We start from the raw sequence: 12,271 nt of genomic DNA, 5'->3' as shown, positions 1-12,271 counted from the left end.
ATACCGTTTAGAGCACTAGATTTATCAGATCATCCTGGAGGAACATGAATACCCAGAAAAAAAATAATAATTAGCAATAGAAAGCTCCCAACCGGTAACTTAAACTCATTTTCCAGGGTCACATCCTCACATCAGTAACTTATTTGTATGTATCACTAGGTTTTATAGCAATTATCTCCTTATTAATATTAGACAAACTTCACTAATTGCTATTATTAATACAGATGCTTTTAGTTTCTAGAAGTGTACTTTCTCAGCTTAACATTTTGTTTACTTTAAGTTTAGTCTGCTTAAATAGTTCAATATTTTTTGATTGTACCTTCTCATGTTGTATAGCCCAGTTTTGGCACTGCTGAATTCAGGACAGGTACTTGAGAGGGTGCAGGGAACGTGGACCGTGCACTGGAGCTGCAAACCTCCAAGCAGGGAAGCGGAAGATACGCTTCTCTGCTTATCCAGCTTGCGTTAAGGAGGGCATGACTTGATGTGGCTATGGTGTAAGGCAGCAGATCTAGCTTGTGAGCTGCCAGTTCAACCACGCTGCCTCAGAACAGGAGGTTCACCTACAGGCGTGCGCAGATCCAAGACGTAATTTTTAGGGTATGATCCTGAAAGACAGACAGAACCTTTAGGTGTATATCCTTGTATATTTAGGTAGATATGTTTTCTGTTTTCTTCTCTTTAAGGTTTCAAAGCTGAATGCCAAGTGCCAAGAGTAGCCAACACAAAATATTTTGTAAAATGGAAATGTTTATGGACCACAAAGACAACTCATCCGGTCAGCAGTTGATCTTTTTTTCTTCTTTTCCAAGAGTGAACAGAGAACAGGCTGTAAGCTGGGCAGGAACAACCCAGTCACATCACAATCACCATCTTTTCCAGGGCCAACTTTGCTCCTTTACTGTCTCTTGATGGGAGCACGCACAGCCACGCAACAAGGGAAGAGCACCAGGGACGCTGGAAAGACGATAGGCAGGAGCGTGCAGCTGCTGCCACCAGAGCAGTGAGCCTGGCCTATAGCCCCTTTGGGCGGTCAGAAGTAGGTGGCGTGAGTTATCTTGGCAGTGGCCACCCCTTCCCAGATATTGTTTCCCAGAATTAGTCCCCTAGCACCGGAGAAGCACTGGCTGCCTTGTCCGTGCACCCCTCCGGGGCAGTGGTGGACAGCAGGGACGGGACAATGAGGTGGCACTGGAAAGGTGGTGGTGGGCAGCTTCCTTCTGCCAGTAGGCTGAGCTGCGTGAGGCTGCGGTGGCCAAGTACCTGCCAATGAAATGTCCTGGTTTAACATATTTTTACAAATTCCTTAAAGACGTAGTCAGTGGTTAGAGTTGCTGAAAGTTAAAAGTAGTACCATTTCAGGCCATCTTGAAGTCAAGATGCTTGCTCAAAATGCTGTTGAGATTATAAAACAAGAATATATTTAAACTTCTTTTCACATTTTGCTAGTTTTGCTCTTACCCTGAGCCCCACAAAGGAACTGCTGCCGAAACCATAATGTGCTGTTGATTCCAGCGAGCTCTCCTGCTCTTGTTTTAAAGATGTTTTCCTCAGAGGTGCTTTGTATAGAGACTTTTCTTGACTGAAGTTCTTCTTAGGGAGCTGGAGACCTCCGATGGATGTTAATTAGAGTTCAGTTTGCAGATGTAAAAGATTCCTTTTCTTATTTCATCTATCTCATTGTTTTCACTGAGAACAGCTGGTAGGACTTATTTTGGGCTGAGTTACCTGTGGACTGAGTCAGCCCCTTGACTTGATGTCTTTTTGAATTAGCTTACATATACATGAAAGTCCAAATTTTGATTGGATTAATTTCTTTTGTCTTATCAAAACATAATATTATCCAGCCTTCCTGGCAAGCAGTGTGCTGAAAAATCTATTCCATCAAGACTTTTCTTTTGTATTTTCTAGTTAAGGGTCTGTGAAGTTTCAGGTTTATAAAAGCATTTTAGTGTGTGTGCATGTGTAACACACATTTAAAGTCTCCTTTTCCCCGTACTTATTTCTTAATTTGCTATTCTTAATGGCAAAAAATAAAATTTAAAAAAAAAAGTCTCCTTTTACTACACTTTCTGGTGCAAATTTAACAATGATACTAAATAGTTATATACTAATTAAAGAAAACACAAGCTATAGCTATATCATAAATTGTTTACAATACGTGGTAAGGTAAACTGCAGGGTTTTCTGTCTTCAAGTTTGAGAGAGGAAGAAAGTTGCCTTTTCTGTTATCTTCTGTGGACTGTAGCTGCTAAACAAACTCTGTCTTTGGAAAATGAGTGATGGAAGTATTATTGGTAAATTCTGATTCAGAATTGTTCTCAAGTCATCATTGCATTCTCTACAGAACCACAATTTGACTGTTTATTTCATTAAAAAGAGCGTGTGCACCTGCTGTTGAGTAGATTTTTTTCAAATTCTTTAATGATACATAACCAAAATACATGTGTGTGTTCCAATGCATACAGACATACCTTAATTCTAGTGTACGTACAAAAACTCCTTGTCTTTTTTCAAAGATCATTTTATTTTGATTCTTCGGTATCGTAGACTAAGAGTTGGTACATGGCCATATAACTACCCTCAAGCTGAATTTGCAGTATCCTCTCCCATTTGTGATTTGTCCCTCAGTGCAGTAAGCTGTCAGTTGTAACACCATCTCCTCAGTTCATCACTTCCCTAGCACTAACTCAACCGAGTGATGGTCATTTCCTTTCTTACTAGATAGAGCAGCCAGCCCTTCTCTTCGGTCTTGTATGAATGAATGAATCCACAAGGCCAAGGGCGGGCTGTGGAGCTGTTCCTCTTCTAGGCACGCAGAGCTAAAGATGCAGAGGAAGAAGAGGAACCTGCCCCATTAACCCTTTGAGAAGACTTGGTTGTTTTCAAAGGGAGCCGGATTGTGCCTCCACAGAGGTCAGGATCTTCAGAAGCGCTGTTGTCTCATCAACCTTTTGGACCATTCCCGTGCTGTGACTCACTGTTTGAGTAGGTGTCATTGTCAGTCCCCAAGTAGACACCATTGCTCAATGTAGCCTGTTAATACAGGTGACAGTGAAATTCCAGAAATTTTAGCTGCTAAAGGAGGTTGTCACCTCAAGTAGCATGACCCCAGTCAAAAAAAAAAAAAAGGAAAAGGAGAACTTGGAGATCATTTTCCTCTATCCGTTGCCATGTTACTTTTCCTGATGTGGCTGCTTACCTTGCATGTGACATCTGTGGCTAAGGCGTTGTCGTATTTCTGGTACGCTAACATAACATTCGACTGCCTTCCTCTGCATTCTTGTAATTAACTCCTAATATTAAAGCAGTTTCCATCTCTGGATCCCTCAGCAAACTGATTGAAAGGCGCTTTAATTGCAGAGCATTGACAAGAAGCGTGTTAGGCGATTGCTGGCTGTAGTAAGAGTTAATGTGAAGGTAATAGGAAATATCACAGGGACTAAGATTTTGCTGGCCATTAGCAGAGGTGACTTCAAAAAGCAAATGATAATTAGCATAGGTTTCACTGAAGCAAGTTTCCATCTGCTACTAGTCACTGGATTTTGAACTGCTCTCCTATTAAAGATTTGCATGTATTTTCCTGGATTCTCAATGGAAAGGACACTTAGGGGAAAAGGGTATAAATCAACAAATAACAATGTAACCTGCAGAAATATAAATCTATGTAGATTAATCCGTGTTTCCTAAATTGCATACTAGATTGTAATTCAATCAAAGGGTAGGGGTCTTGTGACGTTTATGAACATTTATGGGTAGTATGAGCGCTCAGATTAAATGTCAAACCTGGTATTCAGTTTAGAATCACGTATTATTGTTGTTCATTAATATATAAAACCAACAATTATATCCACTAAAATCCTCAATTTAATTTTACTGTAATCTGTCTCTGCTGTGTCAGAGATGCAGTGCAGGCTCTTTGCCCCCTCAGATCATTTAGAGGGCTCCACTGAATTTCAGCTGAGTCTTCTCTTCACTGTCTTCCCCCGTCGTGGCACTGGCTCTGTTTGGCCCCCTCCGAACTGAGGAATTCTCTAGTAAATCATTTTCTTTATCTTCTACTGGGATTAAATTCTAGTTTAGATACTGAGCAGGTGCAGTGCATCCAGGAGGAGAGGGGTGACAAGACGCAGCATCTTAGATCCAATTCACTGAGTAGATTACATATGATAAAGCTGCACCCTTCACTGTTTCCGTATCGGTAAAGGGTGAAAATCTTTTGAGGCTAGAGCAGTCACTTTAGGATTATCTGAATCCATTGCCAGTCCTCCCTGCTTAAAGCAGTTCAGAATTCGCCTGCTTCGTGCCACCCTAGGGGCTGAAGGAATAACGTTTCTCACTTTGGTAGTGCGTTACATCAGAGAGATCCTAAATCACTTTGCAGAAACGGGGCGGAATCGCTGTCCCAATTTACTTCTAAGAAAAAGGCACTTCAAGCAGGTTAACTCAAGCCATTTAGTGAATAAATTGTAAGAAGCAGCTGAATGCCAATTGCAAAAATTACTTTGGCACTTAAGATGTTAATTTTGTTGGAAGTAAGAAGTGCTTAAGCTAAACAAGGTGAAATATTCTCAAGTCCCCAGGTGGTTTACAGCCAAAATTTCACTGACTTCCAATGGACTTTGCCATGAATGCCTAAGTCACTTTTGAAAATTGTAGTTAGCCTCATAAATCAATTACCTGCTTATATAATGTAACTCGTATGACTGGATTTCACCATCTTTAGCTCCCCACAAATAGAAATTCTTCAGTGTTTAGGAACCTTATTCTCTTTAAACTCAAGGGAGGACAGATTCCTAAATATCCTTAACATTTAGGCCTTGCTTGCCTCTTAGCATTTGTGATTTAAATGGAATTTATTCACGAAGCAAAGAAAGTGGGCAGAATCTGACTGCAGTGAAGCAAGGGTAGGCTTAAGATTAGCCCCTGGCTATTCTGTCCAATGGCCAAAACAGCTTCCAAGTAATAATGATTAATTAACACTAGGAATTCAATATGAAAAAGATCAGTGGATTCCCTTTGTCCACCCCACCAAATAGAGCCATACTGGGTTGAAAACAAATGACATAAATAGAGACTGGTAATTATTCTGCTTATAACATGGAGACCTGGGGAAAAGAGTCAGCTTTCTTAGACTTTATTTTTTTATCTTATTATATAATAGTATATCTTGAAGAAATCTACTGTGTTAATCTAATGTAATTAGGTTAAATATGTCTCTAGTGACAAACAGTGCCGTATGATGAAAAGTTTCACCCCAGCGTTTTAATGGTTCAGGTTCTGCTCATGGTTTCAATTAAGTCAGCATGATTGTACAGGGCAGTGAGAACAGGATTTGGCCCACTTCTCTCCCGCATACGTGTTCTGCAGTTATCTAACCTGGAATGAATCAGAGTTTCCTTAGACACATCTTTGTTTTTCCAATACTTTACATGGAAAGTTTTGTTTTTGTGTGTTTTCTTTTGAACAAAACTGGTAATCAAGTGTCCAGACCAATTGTGATCATTTAAAAAATTATGGTGTTTCAGTTCTGGTGGTTTGCCAGATTCTAGTTTGCAGCTTCTAGTATATTGTGCCTGTCTAAAATTACCCTACGGTTCTAATTAGGTATGACAATCTTGTTCACTTCTTATAGCAAATTCAACGGTAATGTTGGTGTAAGTCATTACTCAGCACCTCCAGAGTCTCAGGTCATAATTTGTAGAATTCTTTGGCATCCATGTCATCAAAGTTGCTTGACGCTTTCCCTTAAGAGAACTTGTTTTATGTTGCTTATAATGGAGCCAAACTCTAACCACTCGGCCTAAAATTTTCCATTCTGTGTTTTTTTCCCATGCTGAATGCCTCCCACTTTTTTTTTTTTTTTTAGTTGTGTTTTTTTTTTTTTAACTCCCAGGCTCCAAGACACATTCTTTGGCTCAGACTCTTGTCTCAGGTTCTTCCATGGTGTGCAGCTCACTGTCCCATCTGCCCAAAACCCTGGAAGAAAAGCTTCCCAACTACCACCCGCTGAGAGTCTTTCGCTTATAGTCTATTGCAGATGTGTCTGTGGGCATCATGGTTAAATCTTCAGGAGCAATGTAAAAGGAAAATAAGGGATACATGCTTAGCAAAGGAGTTTTTTCCCACCAGAACTTCCCTGTTAAAGTTCATCAGAGTAATGGATTCCTGAAAGTAAGATAAATAGCGACCTGCTCTCCACTAGCCTGATCTTGCCCTTCTTTTCATCTTTTGGCATTTCAGCTTTTCAGTCTGGGCAGAATCCATCCTGTCATCTATCTCATGCAAATCTTCCTTACATGTGGAAGCAGTCAGCTTCTTTAAAGAGAAATTTGCTGTTAAACAGGGCCTCTCTGGGCAGCCTATCCAAAGGATGCTATAAGCATCTTATTTACTGCCCTGCAGTTTTTATGATTCTCTCTGCTCTTTGCTGAATTTCTTCCACCTCCCTTTCAGATGACCAACCACTAGATATGCTTTCTCTCATGCTCTTCTCTACCAGGCCCATAATTCCCACAAATAATAGCTACAAATCTAAACGGATCTTCTGCCTGCCTTCCCTCTTTCTCTCCTGTGACAGCTCCTTGCTTTTCCTTCACTATCTAGGTTTGTATTTCTCTGAATATTTTTAATTGCTCTGAGGAATGATAGAGCTAATCTGTCCCTGTATCTGGACAGGAAACAGTAGGTGAGGGCCATGTCTTGACTGAAGTACTGGAGTACACCACATGAATCCCATCATCTTTGTCCACTGTGCTCCTGGTCCCCTGATAGCAAACTTTTGGAGAGCACTATCTGGTCTGACTACCTGAATTTCTTTCAGCTTGGTGAAGGGAAGGGGCGACAGGGCTGATTTCTAGATTTGAACATTTGGGGGGCATCTCCCTTTGTTGTTTTTTTTTATCCAACAGGGGTGTATCTTGCTTGTTACAATTCAGAGCATCAGGCTTTGATTCATTTTCTCTATCACTTCATCCCAGGTTGATATGTTTTGGAAAACGTATTGGCAATAAAGCTTAGATACTCCACAGTAGACTTTGGAAACTAGAAGTGCAGTCTACTGGAAGTTTGCAATCCTTTAGCCATTCCAGTTTCACGCAGCCATTTCTTTTCTTAGGGATCTCAGGGTGACAAATCTGTCAAGTCTAAGAGATACTGTGTCAACAGAAGGAACTAAGACAACACAGTTTTTCTGTGCAGCTATCAGCCGTCATGTAAGCATCTTCAGCCCTAATAATATGCCTAACCCCTCTTCTGTGAAGGTCAGGATCAAGAAGGCGAGTTCTGTTTCAGAGGCCTGTATCATCTGGCATGACTGCTAAGAAGGATGCCGTTCAAATATGGCAGTGTTTTTGTGATAAGAGCATTTGTCCATAGGAGCCACAAGCCTATTTCACGGAGACTATTGAACAGCCATTGGAGGATATTTAGTCTCTGCTGGCTTGGAATTATCCCAGGACTGAAAGGCTGCGCAGCCATTACCAGTTTTCTTATCTACATAGTTTTGGGGTCAGGTAATTTCAAAACTTCCGAGACTCCTGCAGTTTGTGAATTTACAACACTTTTTTGTTCTCTCTCCCCTGTGGGAACTGCTACCATCTGTGAGTCTCCTAGATCCCTGGTGTATATTGGTGTTGTTTAGTGTGTTTATCATCTCTTAATTTCCTTTTTTCTTTCTCCCTTTTCTTCTCAGATCACTCACCATCAGTTTGTGGCCTTCCTCTGAAGGAACCGTTCCTGTCTCTTTTGTAAGTATTTATACCAAGCATTTTATACTTTTCATTGATACGAGTTGTGCATTTTGTTCAAGTTCCATCCAATTCAGCCCAGAACCCTTGTGTTGCTCCTCGTGGCCACAGGACTCAGCACTGAGTTTTTATTCTAATGCATCAGTCCAGGATTTTAATGCAGTGTCAACTGATGGGACTCGGACTTAGTTCAGTGACGTTGTGTGATTGAATGGTCTGGAATTTATATGTGCATTTCTGGGTGGCAATGTGGAGGATTGGTATTATATTTGAGGATATACGTGTTGTGATGGGCATTATGCTGTTGTGCTCTGATTCAGAATAAAGCATATAATATTCTATGCTATGCAAGTATAAAACAAGTATAAAAAACCAGTCAACTAGAATTTCAACCTGTCCTTGCTGAAATCTGACCTTGTAGCATGGGACCCTTTCTTACCCAGTCCTGTGTGCTCTCCTGCCTAATACTGACCTGCTCTTTTTATCTGGGTAGAGTAAATATGGTGTATTCTCTTTAACAGTATCGGGAATAGAAATCTGTTAGTGGTTTTGTTGGAAGATGTTATGTAGGATTCTTTTTTCACCTGGTCTCATTCACTTGAGTTTGGCTGCTGCTATGTAGTTTGTCAATTTGGTGACCATTTAATTGAAGTAAAAACTGTATTGTTCCAGATAATTGTGTTTATTAGACCCAGAACAGGAAGAATGAAAATTTTCATTGTTTTAAGTTCTTTTTCCTTTTTGGGGGGGTTAGGGGATGGAACCTTTGGGAGAGTTTGTTATCATTTGTGTTTTAATTTTGCCAGGTTCTGACACGTGACAGTTTTGTGTATTTGGAACAAAAGTTTGCGTTTTGTTGGGATTCCTTCATACATATTGGCAGTGAAATGTAGTGTTTTTAAAACAATGATGCTTCTTGTTGTGATATAAAGGGAAATATAGCACTACCGCTTCATAATATTTACTATAGTTAAGTAAAGACAGACTAAAGTTTTCCAAATGTCCACCAGCATTTTAAGTCACTGTTTTGGGATGTCCAAGCTGGAGCTATTTAGTGAATGCCAAAAATAATGAGGGCTTTTAAATTTCGGTTTAGAACTCCGTGTCCAAATATGCCTAGACTTTGTGTTACTTTAGATCTCCATTTTGCAATTTAAATTCATGTCTCTTACCCGTTCAGAGAGGAAAGTAGATGACTGTTAAAGTACTGCCTGGAATTTAAAAAGAAAGAAATCATAGCACAGTAAGAAAAATAGCTCTTTCATATTTGGGAGAGGAATTAAACCTGCAAATTTATGTTCAAGTTGTGTTTCGGTTGTTGGAATTTCTTCAAAGGGATGCTAAAGTGCAAATGGACGTTCATAATTTTTTCAGGTGCATGCTGAAACAATCAGAGAGCTTTCTTTTCCTGATACTAAACCTAAAATATGTGACTTTAACATCTAAAGTTGACTCACTACTTTTGCAGTGCAGAAAGAAACGGCACACCTCCTTCTCCCCTGCCCTGTGGGCAGAAACATGAGATATGCTGCAGTGACTGCAAAAGGTGGTATGACAATGCCGGCTACCAAGGAGATGTATTTGAGCTGACCTATCATGCCTATGGTGTCCCCATATTTCTTTCCTTTCCCCTTTGCCTTTCATTATAAGGTGTCCCAAATCTGTAATTTACAACATGCTGTTCCAGTTTTGCTCTGATATATTTGCTACAAATAAGTAGGAGTCTATGCGCGTGCATAGCTCCCCGTGGCAGTGTCAGGCCCGTGAGACAAGGGGAGCAGAGGCCCCCACAGAATGCAACATGGCTTACGTCTAATGTGACATTTATTTGACTCGGAAAGGCAATTGATTAAAGTCTCATCAGACCTTTGCCATCATGTATTATGTATTTATCCAGCAGGGGCGGTTCATAACGGCCCCTGACAAATCCTATTATTTTTGTTGCAGAACTTCATAATATTGATAAAAAGTGTTAATGATACTCAGGGACATGAAGCGCACACCGCTTATGTTAACACTTCCTGCAGCAGTGGCAGAACCATTTCTGTGTGTGGCAGGGACCATGTGCCTTCAACATTTGCACAAAGGCACCGGTTTATCGTTGTTCTACCTCTGCGGCACAAGGCAGTTTAGGCAGAAGCAGCAAAGGTAGGTAGGTAGGTAGGCAGGTAGGTAGGTAGGCAGGTAGGTAGGTAGGTAGATAGGCAGGTAGGTAGGTAGATAGGCAGGTAGGTAGGCAGGTAGGTAGGTAGGCAGGTAGGTAGGTAGATAGGTAGGTAGGTAGGCAGGTAGGTAGGTAGGCAGGTAGGTAGGTAGGTAGATAGGCAGGTAGGTAGGCAGGTAGGTAGGTAGGTAGGCAGGTAGGTAGGTAGGTAGATAGGCAGGTAGGTAGGCAGGTAGGTAGGTAGATAGGTAGGTAGGTAGGCAGGTAGGTAGGTAGGTAGGTAGGTAGATAGGCAGGTAGGTAGGTAGGCAGGTAGGTAGGTAGGCAGGTAGGTAGGTAGATAGGCAGGTAGGTAGGTAGGTAGGTAGACAGATGTGTGGAATCCCTCTCCGACAGTGCTTTGCTGTGTGACTGTGCATAAGTTGTTTCCCATCTGTCTGCCTTTGTTTCTTGACCTGTAATACTAGAGTCACACGCTTTCTTGCTTCTTTAAGTCAGGCTTATTCCACAGCCAAGGGCTTCTTTGTGCTTCTCCCTTCACAATTTAGCAAACTCTGTAGGAGCCTCACTTTATTTTGGACGTGTGCATAAAGTTTGTGTTGTTTGTACTGGTTCTCTCCTTTGTCTCTGGAAGATAGGTCCTTCAGGCCACTGATACTTTGAATTCTTTTCTGTATTAGAAAAAGTAGAATTGGGACATCTTTACATTAGAAGCTGTTAACGGTACCTGTCGAGCATGTTTCTGATCTAGAGATAACAACTGACTTGTTCTGCCCTCTGTCGCAGTACCCAGTACTGGGCTCTCATACCCCTACCCACAACTTGCCGATGATTCAGTCGTCTTCCTCCTCCTCCCCAAGGTTGCACACGTGTCTGTCTGACTATATGACATCAAGGTTTTGGAGGTAGAAGGATTTCATGGATCTCTCCCCCAAACGATATTCCCACTTAAGAGAAATACGATTAATCTCTGCTCCACCTGAAAGTCCTCAGGAGTTTGAGAGAAGCAGGTGGATTCTATGTCAAAAATCAACCTTTTCATGGAAGAAGAGTCTTCCAACCGGTCTTGAGCCTTTATATCGTATTGTCAACAGCATGTAACTGTATCAGCAATACTAAGGTGTTTTACAAGTAAGATAGGTAGCTACAGTAGGATAAAGAGCTACAGTAGGACACTTTTTTTACTTCCAGAGCACTACCTGTTCAGGTGGAACCCATGCACTACTGAAGAGTTATCTGCTGTTAGCTTCCGTAAGCGCGAATCAGAAATGCCCCAAAATGATCCAGATTCAAAGAAGTTGCAGGACATGTTAACCTAATACCATGAACATCTGTCCATTTCCTTGGTTTCTGATGTAACCAGATTGTATTGGACTCCAGCATCATTCCTATTAGATTCAACACTGATTCTAATCCTTGTTATTTGACATCCTGTTTAAAAAAAAAAAAAAAAAAAAAGAGAGTGAGAGAGAATAAAAAAGTGCCATTTATTCCTCAGCTTCATGAAGACATATTCGGTCAAGTAATGATGACCTAAGGGAAGCTGAGCAGCATCTTACTGATCTCATCATAGTTATGAGAACTATCCATCATATGGTCAGTGATTTGTATGTCAAAAGACACCCAGCAGTATTCCAGCCTACCAGTTGCCAGTTTCTGAGAATACGTATTTGCTTTATCAGACATGATGATGCTCAAATCTTCTTTGATATCTATGTATGTGTCCCTGCTGTTGGTACTTGTTCACCACCAAACTGTCGTCTGTTCGCACTCTGAAACATCATCGTGAAATAGCAACTAATTAGCACCGTCTGAATTCCTTTATTTGGTTAGCGTGCTCAGTATTGTTTTGCAGATGAGGAACAACAACCGTGATTGCTACATCAGGAAGAGGGAGGAGGCATCTTTTCTCTTCTCAGGTTTCTTGAGAAGCTCTCCATTACTTCAGAGGAAGATAATAACCTCCAGGTCAAGCTTACTCATGAATCAAAAGTGAACATTTGCAAAATGCCAAAAAAGTCTAGATGTAATAAGCCTTATGTTTACAACAGCTTTCAAGCGTTAGCATTTTTCAAGAATTATCATAATTAATATAATAAATAGACATGTAAATTATCCAGGAGAATCAGTTGATCTGCTTCTGAAAATAAGGAGTAATGTTGGAAGGGAATGGTCACCTACATGGCAATCTGAGACAGGAAAGGGATATTATTTCCCCAGCTTTTATATGTCTCCTGAAGGAAGGGAATGTTCCAAAAAAGAGAACAACATGGGCAGAGGCCCTTTATTTGGCATTTGGAAATGAGAGAAATGGTGAAACAGGCTCAAAATAACAGTGAAGCAGAAATCCTGCTCTGATG

At 40.8% G+C, this 12,271-nt stretch overlaps 1 protein-coding gene across 12 annotated transcripts in view; it reads left to right on the top strand.

The window, feature by feature from the left end:
• ZBTB20 (zinc finger and BTB domain containing 20) overlaps positions 1-12,271 on the top strand; it is a 492,466-nt gene that overhangs the window by 365,223 nt on the left and 114,972 nt on the right. For all 12 annotated transcript variants that reach the window (XM_074808333.1, XM_074808323.1, XM_074808340.1 and 9 more), the window contains one exon: positions 7,693-7,747. The gene's annotated coding sequence lies outside the window, so the exon portion shown is untranslated. The remainder of the gene's footprint in view (positions 1-7,692; positions 7,748-12,271) is intronic.

The sequence above is a fragment of the Strix aluco genome, chromosome 2 (genome assembly GCF_031877795.1).
Source record: "Strix aluco isolate bStrAlu1 chromosome 2, bStrAlu1.hap1, whole genome shotgun sequence".
NCBI lineage: Eukaryota > Metazoa > Chordata > Aves > Strigiformes > Strigidae > Strix > Strix aluco.
Note: the sequence above shows the minus strand (reverse complement) of the source record. Positions and strands in the feature narration are given on the sequence as shown.